The sequence below is a fragment of the Canis lupus genome, chromosome 30, assembly GCF_011100685.1.
Source record: "Canis lupus familiaris isolate Mischka breed German Shepherd chromosome 30, alternate assembly UU_Cfam_GSD_1.0, whole genome shotgun sequence".
NCBI classification, from domain to species: domain Eukaryota; kingdom Metazoa; phylum Chordata; class Mammalia; order Carnivora; family Canidae; genus Canis; species Canis lupus.
Window position 1 is genome coordinate 2,317,630 of NC_049251.1, and position 12,995 is coordinate 2,330,624.

The 12,995-nt window shown below is 42.3% G+C and overlaps 1 protein-coding gene, 1 long non-coding RNA gene and 1 pseudogene across 32 annotated transcripts in view; 2 read left to right on the forward strand and 1 right to left on the reverse strand.

Moving 5' to 3' along the window:
• The window catches only part of LOC111093319, a 101,372-nt gene extending 99,413 nt beyond the window's left edge, over nt 1-1,959 (reverse strand). For both annotated transcript variants that reach the window (XR_005381412.1, XR_005381411.1), the window contains exons 1-2: nt 1,843-1,959; nt 1,545-1,729 (exon numbers count right to left, since the gene is read on the reverse strand). This is a non-coding gene — a long non-coding RNA (uncharacterized LOC111093319). The remainder of the gene's footprint in view (nt 1-1,544; nt 1,730-1,842) is intronic.
• FMN1 (formin 1) overlaps nt 1-12,995 on the forward strand; it is a 433,671-nt gene that overhangs the window by 259,321 nt on the left and 161,355 nt on the right. The gene's annotated exons all lie outside the window — the stretch shown is intronic.
• LOC119866994 lies at nt 57-175 on the forward strand (annotated as a pseudogene).

Below are 12,995 nucleotides of genomic sequence, written 5' to 3' on the forward strand. Positions count from 1 at the left end.
TTCTGTCCTCTGTGGTTCCTGTAAAGTGTTAGATTGATCTACAGACTTGATCCTTCAGCTCTGTGCAGTGGCATTATTGTAGCCAATGAGGCTTATCCATGGCATGATTATTGCTAATTGAAAACTACAGACTTGATCCGAGTAGGGGAAGAATGTTTCATAAATGCTGTTTCATATTATATCAAGAAATACATAATATCTATTTGTTTCTTTATGTTGTTAGTGGGCACTAAAGATCTTTGCCTAGATTCATTATTTCATTAGAAGTTTGCAAAATAGTGATACACTAACTCTATCATTTCTTCTCCATTAGCTGGAATACTTCTATGGTGAAACACTTTGCTTCTTCATCTACCTGATTATGTCATTGTTTCTTAATCCCTTCTTTTTTTTCAAGTGATGCTATTTTAACTTGGTCCTCTTTTGGCTTAATTTGAAATACAACATTTAAAAAAAAAGACATTTTACTTATATACGTTTTTCTTAGTCTCTAGAAAAAATAGACCAAACACTATTGTACCTTTTTGAAATCTGTGACTTGCATGAAAACAATACTTCCCTTTCTCAGTAATCAATTAAATGTAAATCTTTATTTGGACATGTCATCAATAATCTTTTCTGAGTGGTCATAGGATCTCCCATAGATAGTTTCAGCTGAGTTTAGTGTGGGTTTGACAGAGGAGATACTCTCAAACCACATTGCCCTTCAGGTTTACTTTGTGTTGCTTCTGGGTTGTTTTACCCAGGTACACAGCAGAAGACTTCCAGAGGTCCTGAACCAAAAGACACTTGAGGAACACACGCTACTTCTCTCAAAGGAGCTTTATTATTAAGATTTAAAATGTTTGCTTTATTGCAAACATCAAAAGTTCCACGTAAAACTAAAAATATTCTGAAGTAGATGATGGTCACAGGGTATGTAAACAAGCTATTTGTAATACTTAAGCTTAATTAAGTAGAAGCAAATGCATAAGGGGGGGGATAATAAACTCAGAAAATGTTGCAGGAGGGGATTTGAATCAGGGCCACCATCAAAATGAGATGAGGATTCTTTAGCGATTATAGGGGCCGGATATTCTAGAAGAATTGAGTTTCTGGTAAATTCAAACCAGGAAACTGTGATGCCCCATCAAAGGGGAAAAATGGGAAAAAAATAAACAGATAAATCAGTAGGAAAATGTATGATCTTTTGTCAAAGACAAGCTTTTTTGAGGTAGTCTGGGTTTGGAAAGCAATTCTCCAGACCTAGTGGCAGAGTCTTATCCTAAATAACAGTACTCTTCCTAAGCTTGTTGAAAACCAAACATGCTGGGTTTCATCACCATGCTGTATGGCACCATGGAAATGAGTCTTCTTAATGGCAGCAGCACCTTAGGCTCGATTCAGTTCTTCTTAGGCATGGTGCTGTAGTGTATCAGGTTGCTATATAATGACAGACATTCCAGCCACATGGTGTTTCAGTTTCCAACTCTAGACTATAAACTTTCCCATGGAGTCTCATTGGAGTGAGTGCTCATTGTGAGTTAGATAAGAGATTAGCTTACCTGTACCTTCTCCAAGACTCTACTCTTGACAAGAACACACTTACATGAAGCAGGAGCAGACTTAGTGTCAGCATTGGAAATACCAGTTGTAGCATCACAGATCTGTAGGACTTGTGGGCACCATTTTAGTTCTTCCTCCTGTTTCAAGGACCTCCATTCCCCATCATAGAGTTGGCTCTTACATTCTAAAAAAAAAAAAAAAAAAAAAAAATCACCTCTATTCCATGTCTTCATTTAGTAATGCATTCCAGATGAATAAAACCCGAGCTTAATTTTTCTTTAGAATCATTTGACTGACACTGGCATCTGAAGGTCACTCAGGAGCCCAAGCTGTGTCAGTTACATTTCGTTCTGAGTCTGTGTCTGGTCGTGAATGGAATGCACTTGGCCTTGTGTTGTCATCGTGATGAAAGGACTCCCTGTGCTGATGTTGGCCCAGAAAGCGTGTTTTAACATGAGAGAGGCTGCAGTGAGGTCTGATCGGGGGCCAGCCAGCTGGCAGCCAGGCAAGGTCACACAGCACATCGGCCCTGGTGAAATGACCACAGTCCAGAGACTGTTCTCCAGCCTTTGGCCATACATTTGCCTTTGTCAGTGCACAAAGACAGACACACTAACTTATATTTCCCAAACTCACAAGGAGCTGATGTATAAACCAAAAAAATGAGCATATTCACTTCAGGAAAAGATTTTTCCTCTGTCATGATGAAAATATTTATCACATCTGTTCATCGTTGAGTCCATATCACTTGTCTCTTCTCTCAGTGTATATTTGTGTATGCTTTATTTTTTTCATCCTTGCTGGGACGACAGTGTGGTCACCTTGATAATAGTTTTGGGTATGTCGGTTCATACTCATTTCCCAGAGCTGGATAATCTGCTTTTTCCTGGTTCAACTCTTAAAAGGCAACCTTGTCTTCCTCACTGGGAAAGGCGGTCACTTTTCTGTTGTCCACTAGACACTGCCTATAATGTATATTCAAGAAGTAGAATTTTGGAAGCTCTGTACATCCAGGTCTTACAGATAGCAAGCTGGTTCCTTTATGTCATGTTACAGTTTTTTTCCTAAGAATTTCTCTGATAATTAAGCCTTGTTTACAACTAATTGAGGTAATGTATCACTTATAAAGGCCACTTGTTTTTTTTTTTTTTTGAGAAATTTAATTTGATTAAAAAAATAGACTAAACCTTAGAATAGATGGAATCAGAATGTCATCTATTGCTCTCTAGTGAGTGCATTGAGACAAAACTTCCTTCCTGCCTTCCCTCCCTCAGTAAATATGGATTGAATGCTCGTTCTGTATCAGGCACCATGACCACCACCGCATGTAAGCTCCAGACTCTCTGACACTCTCAGGAGTGCACAGGATGGTGGGGGAGAGGGGGTACATAAAGCAGCCTACAAGGACAAGAGAGCTGTCTCTGAAATAACAGGAAGTAGTATCTTGACCTCTCCTGTGAAGTCTTAAAGGATGAAACAATGGTCCCCCCACACAGAGGAGTTTTTCCAGCTGAGAACAGAAGGCATGTGAGGAGGCCCTACCCCAATATATAGATCACATGTGAATGTGGGCTGTTTTCGGGGATGGGGCTGGAAGGGCCCTGAATATCATCACATGAAATTTGGACATTACCCCATGAGTAATAGGGTGAGAGAATTTATGAGTATCAGTGCTGTGACCTAAGTCTGAGTACGGAATACCTCTCAGGCTATGGAAGAATGGCCTCCAAAGGTCTTGTGTGCTCTGGCCCCAGCCGGTACCTGCTACTTTCCTTGGTGGTTTTTGTTTCCCATCTCACTGCATGCTAACCATAGCAGTCCTCTTTGATTCCTTAAGAATCAAAGTTCTTTTCTTTTTCTGTGTCTTTGAAGGCATAACACTTTTTGAAGGAGCAGCATTGCACATTCCCTCTGTTTGAAAGGCTTTTCCACCCCTCTATAGCTAGCTTCTCTTCTTTCTTAGGTTTTTAGCACATAGGATGCCTCAGAGACCCTCCCAAACTTAAGCTAAGTTAATTCTCTTATGTTCCACCCTGCATTCAATATTTCATTTGTTCTTCTACTAATGTTTTCATGTACATCCACCACCAGAATATAAGTTCCAAGAGGGAGATTGTTCAGTGATGTGTCCCTAGCACTTGCATGGGGCCTGGCACCTGGGGCAATGATCTTCAAGTATCTGTTGAATGGAAAAACAGAAATCATACTAAGTAGATAAACCTGTTAGGGATTGTGATGATTGAGATAATAAGTGGTGATGGCCAAAACTAAGGCTGTGTCTATAGAAATATAGAGGAGACCACATACAAGGGCTATTTGGAGAGAAAATTGCTCCATTTAGCCACATCAGAGGCAAGCAGTGATGGAGAGGTCATCTTATATGCACCTTGGATTTCTGGCTTCAACAAGAATGTATAGAATGGCACCAAAACATTTTACACTGGAAATACAGGAAGAAAAGCATAGGTAGAAGCAGGAAAATCAATTCTGTTTTTAGATGATGTGAGTCTGAAATGACTGGAGACATTGCAACTTACATGTTCAATGAGCATCTGAAGAGTCTAGCCCGATGCGAAGTAGATGAGGCTGTGCTGGAGATAGAACATCTCCAAAAACGTGAGCATCCCATCTGTTTCTTTCTACCCAAAATGGTGTTGGATATCATGTAGGAGAAAGCCATGTCCCTAAACAGACTAAAGTGTGAAGCACCACATGACTAAAGACAGGGCCGTGGTTGTGGGGGAAGAATGGTTTCAGGAGACTCACCATAATCCCCACAGCACTTGTGTTTGGTCCAGGAGAGATTCTGAATCAGTGATTTACTTCTTGCTGGCTTTCCATCTGCTAAACTGGATGACTTGTATTTAAAAGCATTTTGGCATCCTTGGACACAGTGACTGACTACATGATTGCAAATTAGTGTTTTCATTCCATGTTAGTGATTTCCTCTCATTCTTTTCCCAGGGGAGATGGAAAATTGCTGTTGACTGTTCTTGACATAAACCTCTGTATGCCTTGCAACAGACTAGGTGCCAGAAACCTCCTGGCATTCATTTGGAATTTCCCGTACACTCAGAATTTGTATTTATAATATTTAATCTAACATCAAAATAAAACATTTTTCAGTTTACTTCCTACCAGCCCAGAATCTTGGTTTGGGAGTTTGGTTGCATCAAAGACTTATCTTTCTGTTTGGGAGTCTCAAGTCAAAATGTGAAAAGGATGCCAGTTAGTTACGTGCCAGGAGTCTAAAACCCAGATCTGAGAATGCTCACTGGACTTTGCTCCCTTATTTCTAGAAATCTCTGTCCAGGATTATGACAGGTGTCTAAAACAGAGTACGTCTTACCAGGCATCTGAAATCCACCATGAATTGTCTAGGATTTCCCTGAGGAGTGTTCTAATTCTAGCCTGGAAGACCCTCCACTAAAGACAGGTGGTCTCCAAAATTTGTATTGTGCACCCCTGCCAGTAAAACGTTTCAGGATATGCTTCTCATGCTGTGTTCTCTGAAACATGTATGTCATGTAAGCATGTGACAGAACTAATATTCACATTGTAAAACACATGGCAAAATATGAATTGAAGTGAGATTAATATCATTTGTAAAGGTCTTGCTAATTCTGATTTTGATGGCTCTGGGTTCTCACTGGCTAAAATCTCAAGGCTCAATATGTAAACAGGGTGAAACGCATTACTAACGGCAGTGTATCTAAATCCACATTTCACATATTCCCATGATAAATTCTATTGTATGGAGGCCAGTGTCTGACAAATCTGATTCAACTGTTCTTGCTTCTTAACTCATTCCCAAGCTGGTGGAGAACTTACTGGCAGTCCAAGTGTCTGCTCTGTCATTTTCTTATTGTTGATAGATCATCTTCTGGGGTTTCTCTGCCAGAATCTTTTGAAGCCAACTTATTTCTTTTGTCTAGATTAGTTTAGTTAAAAAAAAAAAAAGATTTTAGAATTATAAAACTTCATTTAATTGCACCCCCCCCCCCCAAAAAAAATCACAGTATGTTGAAAGTAAAAGAAGGAGTGAGGATACCATGTAAGGGTTTGCCCACCAAAGTGCTTATATGCTCCTGACCTGCTGACATACTGGATAAAGGTGCCAGGATCTGCCAACCTATTAAATATTGAAAGAGCTTAATTTTTAAAAACATCTCTCTGTGAATGGAAACAATAGCTTTGATACTTCCTCCCTTCGCTTTCCCACCTTTTTTTCCTCCTCCTGCCAAGTCTTAAGACACCTGAGAGGCAGGGCTCCCACCCACCTCTTTCTAAACCGCTGTACATTCCTTGGCTCACAGAGCTCAGTCCAGAAAGTAGAGGGTGGGCAGTTCTTTGTACTTTCCCTAAGGCAACTAGCTGAGACCATCCAATCTGCCGGAATGCAATTTTGGCTTAAAAGAACCAGAACTAATGGAAGAACAGAAGCGGCTTAAGCCAAACTGTTTCTCATTCCCCTGCCCTACAGAGAAGAGAGGGGATGAAGGAGGAGAGGTTTTGTCAGTTCCCTGCCTATGCCTTTCTTTGAGGTTTGAACCATAGACAATTTTAATTGCACCTATAAAATGACACCGTGGGCACCTCGAGGCATGCCCAAACATGGGTGAGAATTGGGAGTTGGTTTGGCTTTATAAGTTTGAGCGATTGTGAGTGTTCGGAAGAGATGAAATAGGTTAAGTGTCCCCTTTGGGATTGTCATTTCTCCCACCTCCCGGCCAGCCTCGTGCTTCCATCAAAGCCCAAATTAAGGTCTGTACCAGCTAACATGCCACACGGGCAGGCATTAGGTAACACAGGGAAGACTGTAAATATAGTCCCCAGGTAGTTCTTATTCTTTATGGGTCCGGAGGCAACTTTTGTTTGTTTGCATTTCTTCATTCTTTGTGCTTTTGCCTCCCTCTTTAGTCTGTTCCGGCATGCCGTATAAAATCATACTTATTAATATCTTTTCAAGAAAGAACTTTATGTTAGTCTAGAGTTTATCTTTTTTATATTTTTATTTTCCTTTAAGACAATGCCTTTTCAGGTTCCATATTTCTATTTTTTAGAAATTCTTTTGGCAGTGCACCTGGGTGGCTCATTCGGTTGAGTGTCTGTCTTCGGCCCTTGTCATGATCCCAGAGTCCTGGGTTGAAGCCCTGCATCTGGCCCCCTGCTCAGTGGGGAGTCTGCTTTTCCCAATGCCTGCCACTCCCCCTGTACTCATGCTCCACCTCTCACTTTCTCTCTGTCCCAAATAAATGAATAAAATTAAAAAAAAAATTCTTTTTGCTTTGATTTTAACTGCAATACTGATTATTTTGAATGACTGCAAATAGTTGACAAAGATTAAAATTGAGATTGTTTTATTATGTATATTGAGATAGCATATTAGAATTAAGTATCAGTGATAGATAATGGTGAGGTTGTGGATGTGTATAATACACAACTGAAGCTTTTGTTGTATGGGCTACATATGGTTCCCACTAGGAGGCTGCTGATTAATGTAAAGAGCACGTAATGCCATTTAAAAACAAGTGTCAATAGAGGCTGTTGTGGGTAGTTGGTTTGCTGACTTTTTTGTTTTTTTAAGATGGTGAGGATTTTAGGTGGGGTGATTATTTATAGCCTAACACAACGGATAAAGAAGTGCAATCGGGCGCCTGGGTGGCTCATTTGGTTGAGCGCCTGACTCTTGGTTTCAGCTCAGGTCATGATCTCATGGGTCTTGGGATGGAGCCCCATGCATCAGGCTCTGCACTCAGCAAGGAGGCTGCTTGAGGTTTTCTCCCTGCCCCCACTCCCCACACATATCTGTGCTCTCCCTCCCCACCCCCTGAATAAATAAATAAATCTTTGAAAAAAAAGTACAATCATAGTTCATTAAATTTGATTATAGAACTGAATCACTTCTTGGCCTTTTGGCTAAGACCAAGTGTTGATTATAGAACTGAGCCTGAGAAATCAAGCTGTGTGACTTTATGCCTTAGTTTCATCATCTATAAAACTAGGGAGCGCAATAGCACCCACATCATACAATTAAATATGAAACACTTAGAACAACACAGGGAGGGCCCAATAAATGCAGCTATTAATTAAGTGTGTATCCCCAGCAAGGCCTGCCTACTATACTCACCCTCTGGTATAGTAGACAGATTACTTGAAGCTGCTTTCATAGTTGGTGCCCTTGGCACTTCATTAGGATAGACGCATAGAGCTAGGCCTTGTGCATCCCTATATCCGTCTGTCCCTAGACGAGGGACAGATGGAGTGGCGGGTAGGGACCAGTAAGGCATCTTGATGGTGGCAAAGAGACCTAGCAACAGAGCTCTCAATGGAGGCAGGTTCTCCCCTACTCCACACCTCTCTTCGCCAGGCCTCTTCCTTCTCAGCTCTCACCCAGCTTTGTCATGAATTTGGTCTTTACATGATGGCCTCCTTGTTACAAGGTGGGGAGATATTCCTGTTGTGCCTTTCCTCAGCACTCGGATTCATCACTGCCTCATTCCATGACCCACATCCTTGCCATTTTCCTTGGTAGGGATCAGGATGGGAGGTTTGTGGGACTTTTGAGGGGTTAGGTTACCTGGGAGCTCTAAAGTCCCAAAGCTGCCTTTGATATGGTACCCATCTCATTCTCTTTCCCCCACAAGTTGAATATGTATCAAGCCCTAAGAATATCAGTAACTTGGGCAAAACAGCCACGTTTTATGTTGGCCACTGGGAAGTTAACATTGTTAAGAAAATAATCTCTATTAATAGAGTCAAGTCACCCTCTTAATCTTTGCTTTCACGGGCTGAGAATAAATCTAGCTCATTTGCAAGCAGTTGTTAAATACCCACTTGGTGCAGTATGTTCAACGAGTAGTTGAAGGAGATACAAGGAGGCATCACCAGGCTGCGGAGAGGTGATTTCTCGAGTCAACAACAGCCACCATGCAGTAGGCCACTGCAGCCCCACACCTTCCACACTGGGGCAGCCAGGTTCACCCTGGCTCCTCTCACAGACCCCACAGAGTGGGCCTTTCCTGCCTCAGGCTTCCACGTGTTTCCTGCCCAGAGGTCAGTCAAAAAAGAAACAGCTCCTTTAAGTAACTGCTGGTTTTTTTTTTACCAATTAGAAGCCCCTCAGGTGGCAAGCGCAGGCATTTTTTGTCTAGTTGGCAAAGGTACGTGTGCTTGGGGACCGACCAGTGACAGGCGTTCAGGGTTAGTGGCTGGGGGCCGAGAGCATCCCCTCCTGACAAGCTGCCCCAAGCGGCGGGAACTTAGGATGGCGTGAGCCCTGCCCCTGAGCCTAAGCCCGCCGCGGGCGTGCGGTTTTATGTGTGCCTGGGAGTTGGACTCTGCGACACTGATCTGCTTTGTGTCCCCGCTGACGGTTATTATATCTTAATGGGCCCAGCACTACTCTAATGATCTGCATGTACGTAATTCTTGGAGCACAGAGCAGGCACCAGAGGACCACATAAAAATGTTTGCCTCAATTTCCCTGCAAAAAAAGGAGCCCAGAAACCAGACTTGACCAAGTAACAGATTTTTAAAGGTAAAGGAACCCAATAAAATTACCAGCTTTTCACAGCGTGTGTCTATTTCCTCTCGACATATTGTGAGGTGTAGGTGAAATAGTCTAACCAAACTGACAGTGCGAGCAGAGAACAACTAAGGGAAGAGGAAGATAAAAGTAAAAACCACCAAGCATGATTGATATTGCGGTAGCAGGGAGTTGTTGGGGTCGCCCCTTTGTGGGTTTGACACTTCACCTTTCTGACACCATCTGCAGGAGTGTCGGTATAATGAGCCCTGTACAGATGGGAACAAAAGCTACACTGGCCTGGAACGACTGCATCAGGCCTGTGAGGCACACCGTGGAAGCGTGTAGGCTGGCATTCGCTAATCGGACTTAAGATAAAGGGGATGTCCGTGTGTGTCAGAGCAAGAAAGAGTAGGTTTTTTAAAATATAAAAAGGAGGGAGCTAAGTGATCCTGGGCCACTCCAAAAGTAACTTAATCAATGACTGCTCTCTTTTTGTATTGTAACCACCAGTTACCTAATTAAATGGATTCATGCAATGCTTTTGAGTTTGACAATAAATGCCTTCGAGAACTGGTTCCCTAGTACGCCATGCCAGAGTTTGGGGAGCAGAATCACCAGGTGTTGATTCCAGCCCTATGTAGGAACTCAGACTGGTTTTGGTGACCAGGAAGCAGAATCATCTGCATGCAGAACCACCCTCCCAGGAGTCCCAGTACCTGTGCCTTTTCACTCTGTAGACTCTTGGCCAGTCACCTAACCTTGCTTGGCTACTCTGTAGAAGAGAGATAATAGAAATGATTTCCTGAAGCTCCTGGACTCAACCAGGATGTCTCTTCATAATGCTTCTTCCACCTCTGAATTTTATTTCCCTTTTTTCCTTGTGTCTTTAAGATCCTTCCATGGAAAAAGGAAAGCCTTAATGGACTACTTGGTATTGACCCCCAATTAGTCTATCTAATCCTTCCTTCTCCAGTAGTCTTCCTCTCTCCCATTCCTGCTCCTGGCCCCTGGGGTAAGATCATATCCAGCCCGTAGGCCCCTCTGCCTACTTCTGTCCAAAGCTCTTCCTCCAAATCTAGTGGCAAAGCCTCGGGTGGTCTTATGTCTGTTTCCTCAGTCCCGTAGCAAGTTAGTGATGCCACTCCATTGTGTTCTGATGTGTCCTGCCCCCCAGTTCCATGCCTTCCATCCATGGTATTTGCTACCTTTTGTTCATTGGAATAGGTTCTAAGCCAGTTTTTCCAAATGTTGACATGTCCTGTGGAATATAACCCTGCTCAGCTCACACCACTGCTGGTAGCTGCTCAGTGCCTCCCTGCTACATGTGGAGGGCATTACAGGCCCTTCCTTGTGGCATTCAGAATTGCACCCAGTGTGCTCCAGATTGGAATTAATGCTCTCTTCAAGCCAGGTTTGAACTACCTGCCATTGCCTGCGCCTACCATGAGCCCGTCTGCATCTGCTTCTTCCACTTGACATGTCTCACATCCTTCTAGTAGGTGTTCACTGGCACTTGTTATAAATTTACAGATAGTCCTTGCTTGGAACGAATGTGGCTTTAAATGAGAGTTTCATGTGTCTGCCTGAAGCAATATAACTGTTGAATTTTTACTTGTAGCCTATTTACATAAGGCGATACTGCTGTTTAAAACATTTCTGGAGGTAAAAATTATTCTTTCCTTGAAAACAAGAAAATTTACTTGTGAAACTTAATTGTTTTTTGGTATGGACTATTCAGGCACGCAGTGTATCTATACTGAGTATGTGGATGAGAGCATGATAATGCAACTCAGCTGATTAAACTTTGATTTTTTTTTTTTAACCGGGGATTAATAGGGGTGAGCAAATTACCCTAATTCAGATATATTCCCCATAAGCATTTTCATCTGCCAAATTGTATCCTTTTTTAAAGTTTCTGTTTTCTTTTTCAAGAAACTTTTCCTGAGGGACACCTGGGTGACTCAGTGGTTGAGGGTCTGCCTTTAGCTCAGGGCATGACCCCGGGTCCTGAGATCGAGTCCCACATTGGGCTCCCTGCATGGAGCCTGCTTCTCCCTCAGTCTGTGTCTCTGCCCCTCTCTCTGTGTCTCTCATGGATAGATAAATGAATCTTTATTAAGAAAGAAAGAAAGAAAGAAAGAAAGAAAGAAAGAAAGAAAGAAAGAAAGAAAAGAAATGAAAGACGAAGCAAAAGAAAGAAAGAAACGAAGAAAGCAAGAAAAGAAAGAAAGAAGAAAGAAAGAACGAAAAGAAAGAACTACTAACAAGAATAACCCCTGACAGAAGACCTTCCTCCTTCCACTAGCACTTCCTTCCTTACCTTCCTCATTCACTTCCTTCCTTACCTTCCTAAAGAAAGAAAAGAAAAGAAAGAAACTTTTCCTGATACTCAACAGAAGGACTCATTTTGGGAGATTCCTACAGGCTCTATCCCATCCACACACGTTTATCCTTGTAGCACCCCAGGTGCTATGCTGGGTGCAGGGGTTAACAAAATGCATAGAAATAACCCCTGGCTACAGGCCTTCTGCATTCCCAGCAGAGGAGGGAAACTCTTCTGGTACACGTAGTAACACAAGTTCTTTATGAGACTCTCTTCCTCTGTGTAAAATACTTGTGTTAGGGCCATGGAAGAGGTACAGAGCAAGGACTTAAGGATCTGAAGTTCAAAGGGTTCCTTCCAGAGCAGGAAACCAATCCCCTAGGCATTTGGGGAAGAGCTGTAAGGAGGGAGGAAGCCACAGTATGTTGCCCCCAGTGGCTGGAGCACAGGGTACCTGGGAGAAAAGTGGAAGTGGTAGGAGATGAAATTGGAAGCATAGCTTGGGTCCAGGAAAGGAATGGGCTTCAACATCAGGCTTACCTGGATGGACCTTACCTGATACTTAAAGGAAAGACATATGGGATATTGTCAACATCAAAGTACAATGTTGAGACACATGGTTTTAAAAAAATAATGGTGGTGGTATGACGTACAGTAGATTGGTGGGAAAGATGGAAATTGGAGATGCAAATGAGGTTGATGTTCTGAATAGATCCCAAAGTACCTCGGATTTCTCTGAAGACCTCTGAGGCATTATTTTTTGTAATTACAACTATGTGTGCATATACCTTGACTGTTAATAATGCTTCCTGAAGTTGAATTTCGAGCAGGGTTTCCTATCTGAAACACTCATGAATTCTGGAAAGTTTCATTTATAACATAAACTACTCCATAGTTGTAGTCTGCTTTCTCTAATTCTTTCCAGATGTTAAAGGAGATAAGGCATTAACAAGCATTAAAACGCATTAACCATGTGTGTACTTAAAATCCTACTCATCATCGTTCATTGGAACCATTCTGAGTTCATACCAGGCTCTATCTAGGTGCTATGCCAAGCATACATATTCCCTCATTTCGTCTCTTCAGCATATGATAGTAGACTCATTTGATGGATGTGCTGAGCTTCGACACTTTAACCTGTTAGGATCACATAGGGAATAAATTTTGCTCCTTCCATGACAGTCATCTTGGTCTCTTTCTGTACCTTAAGCTTGTTCCTTCCTCAGAAAAAGAAACTTCATTTTGAAGTTACCTTTCCCTAGAAAGTTCTCCCGAACATTTTACAGAACTGACCTCTTCAGCTCTTAGCTTACATGTTGCCTCCTCAAAGAAGCCTTCATTGACCATCCTGTGTCATGCTGCTCATTTCTCTACTTTCTTCACAGTGTATTGTTATCTGAAATAAGTTATTTATTTTGTATCCCTTCAGCTAGAGAATAAATTTTATGAGATCAGAATGTCTGGGTGGCTCAGTGGTGGAGCATCCGCCTTTGGCTTAGGGATCCTGGGGTCTTGGGATCGAGTCCCACATTGGGCTCCCCGCAGGGAGCCTGCTTCGCCCTCTGCCTGTGTCTCTGCCTCTCTCTTGTCTCTCGT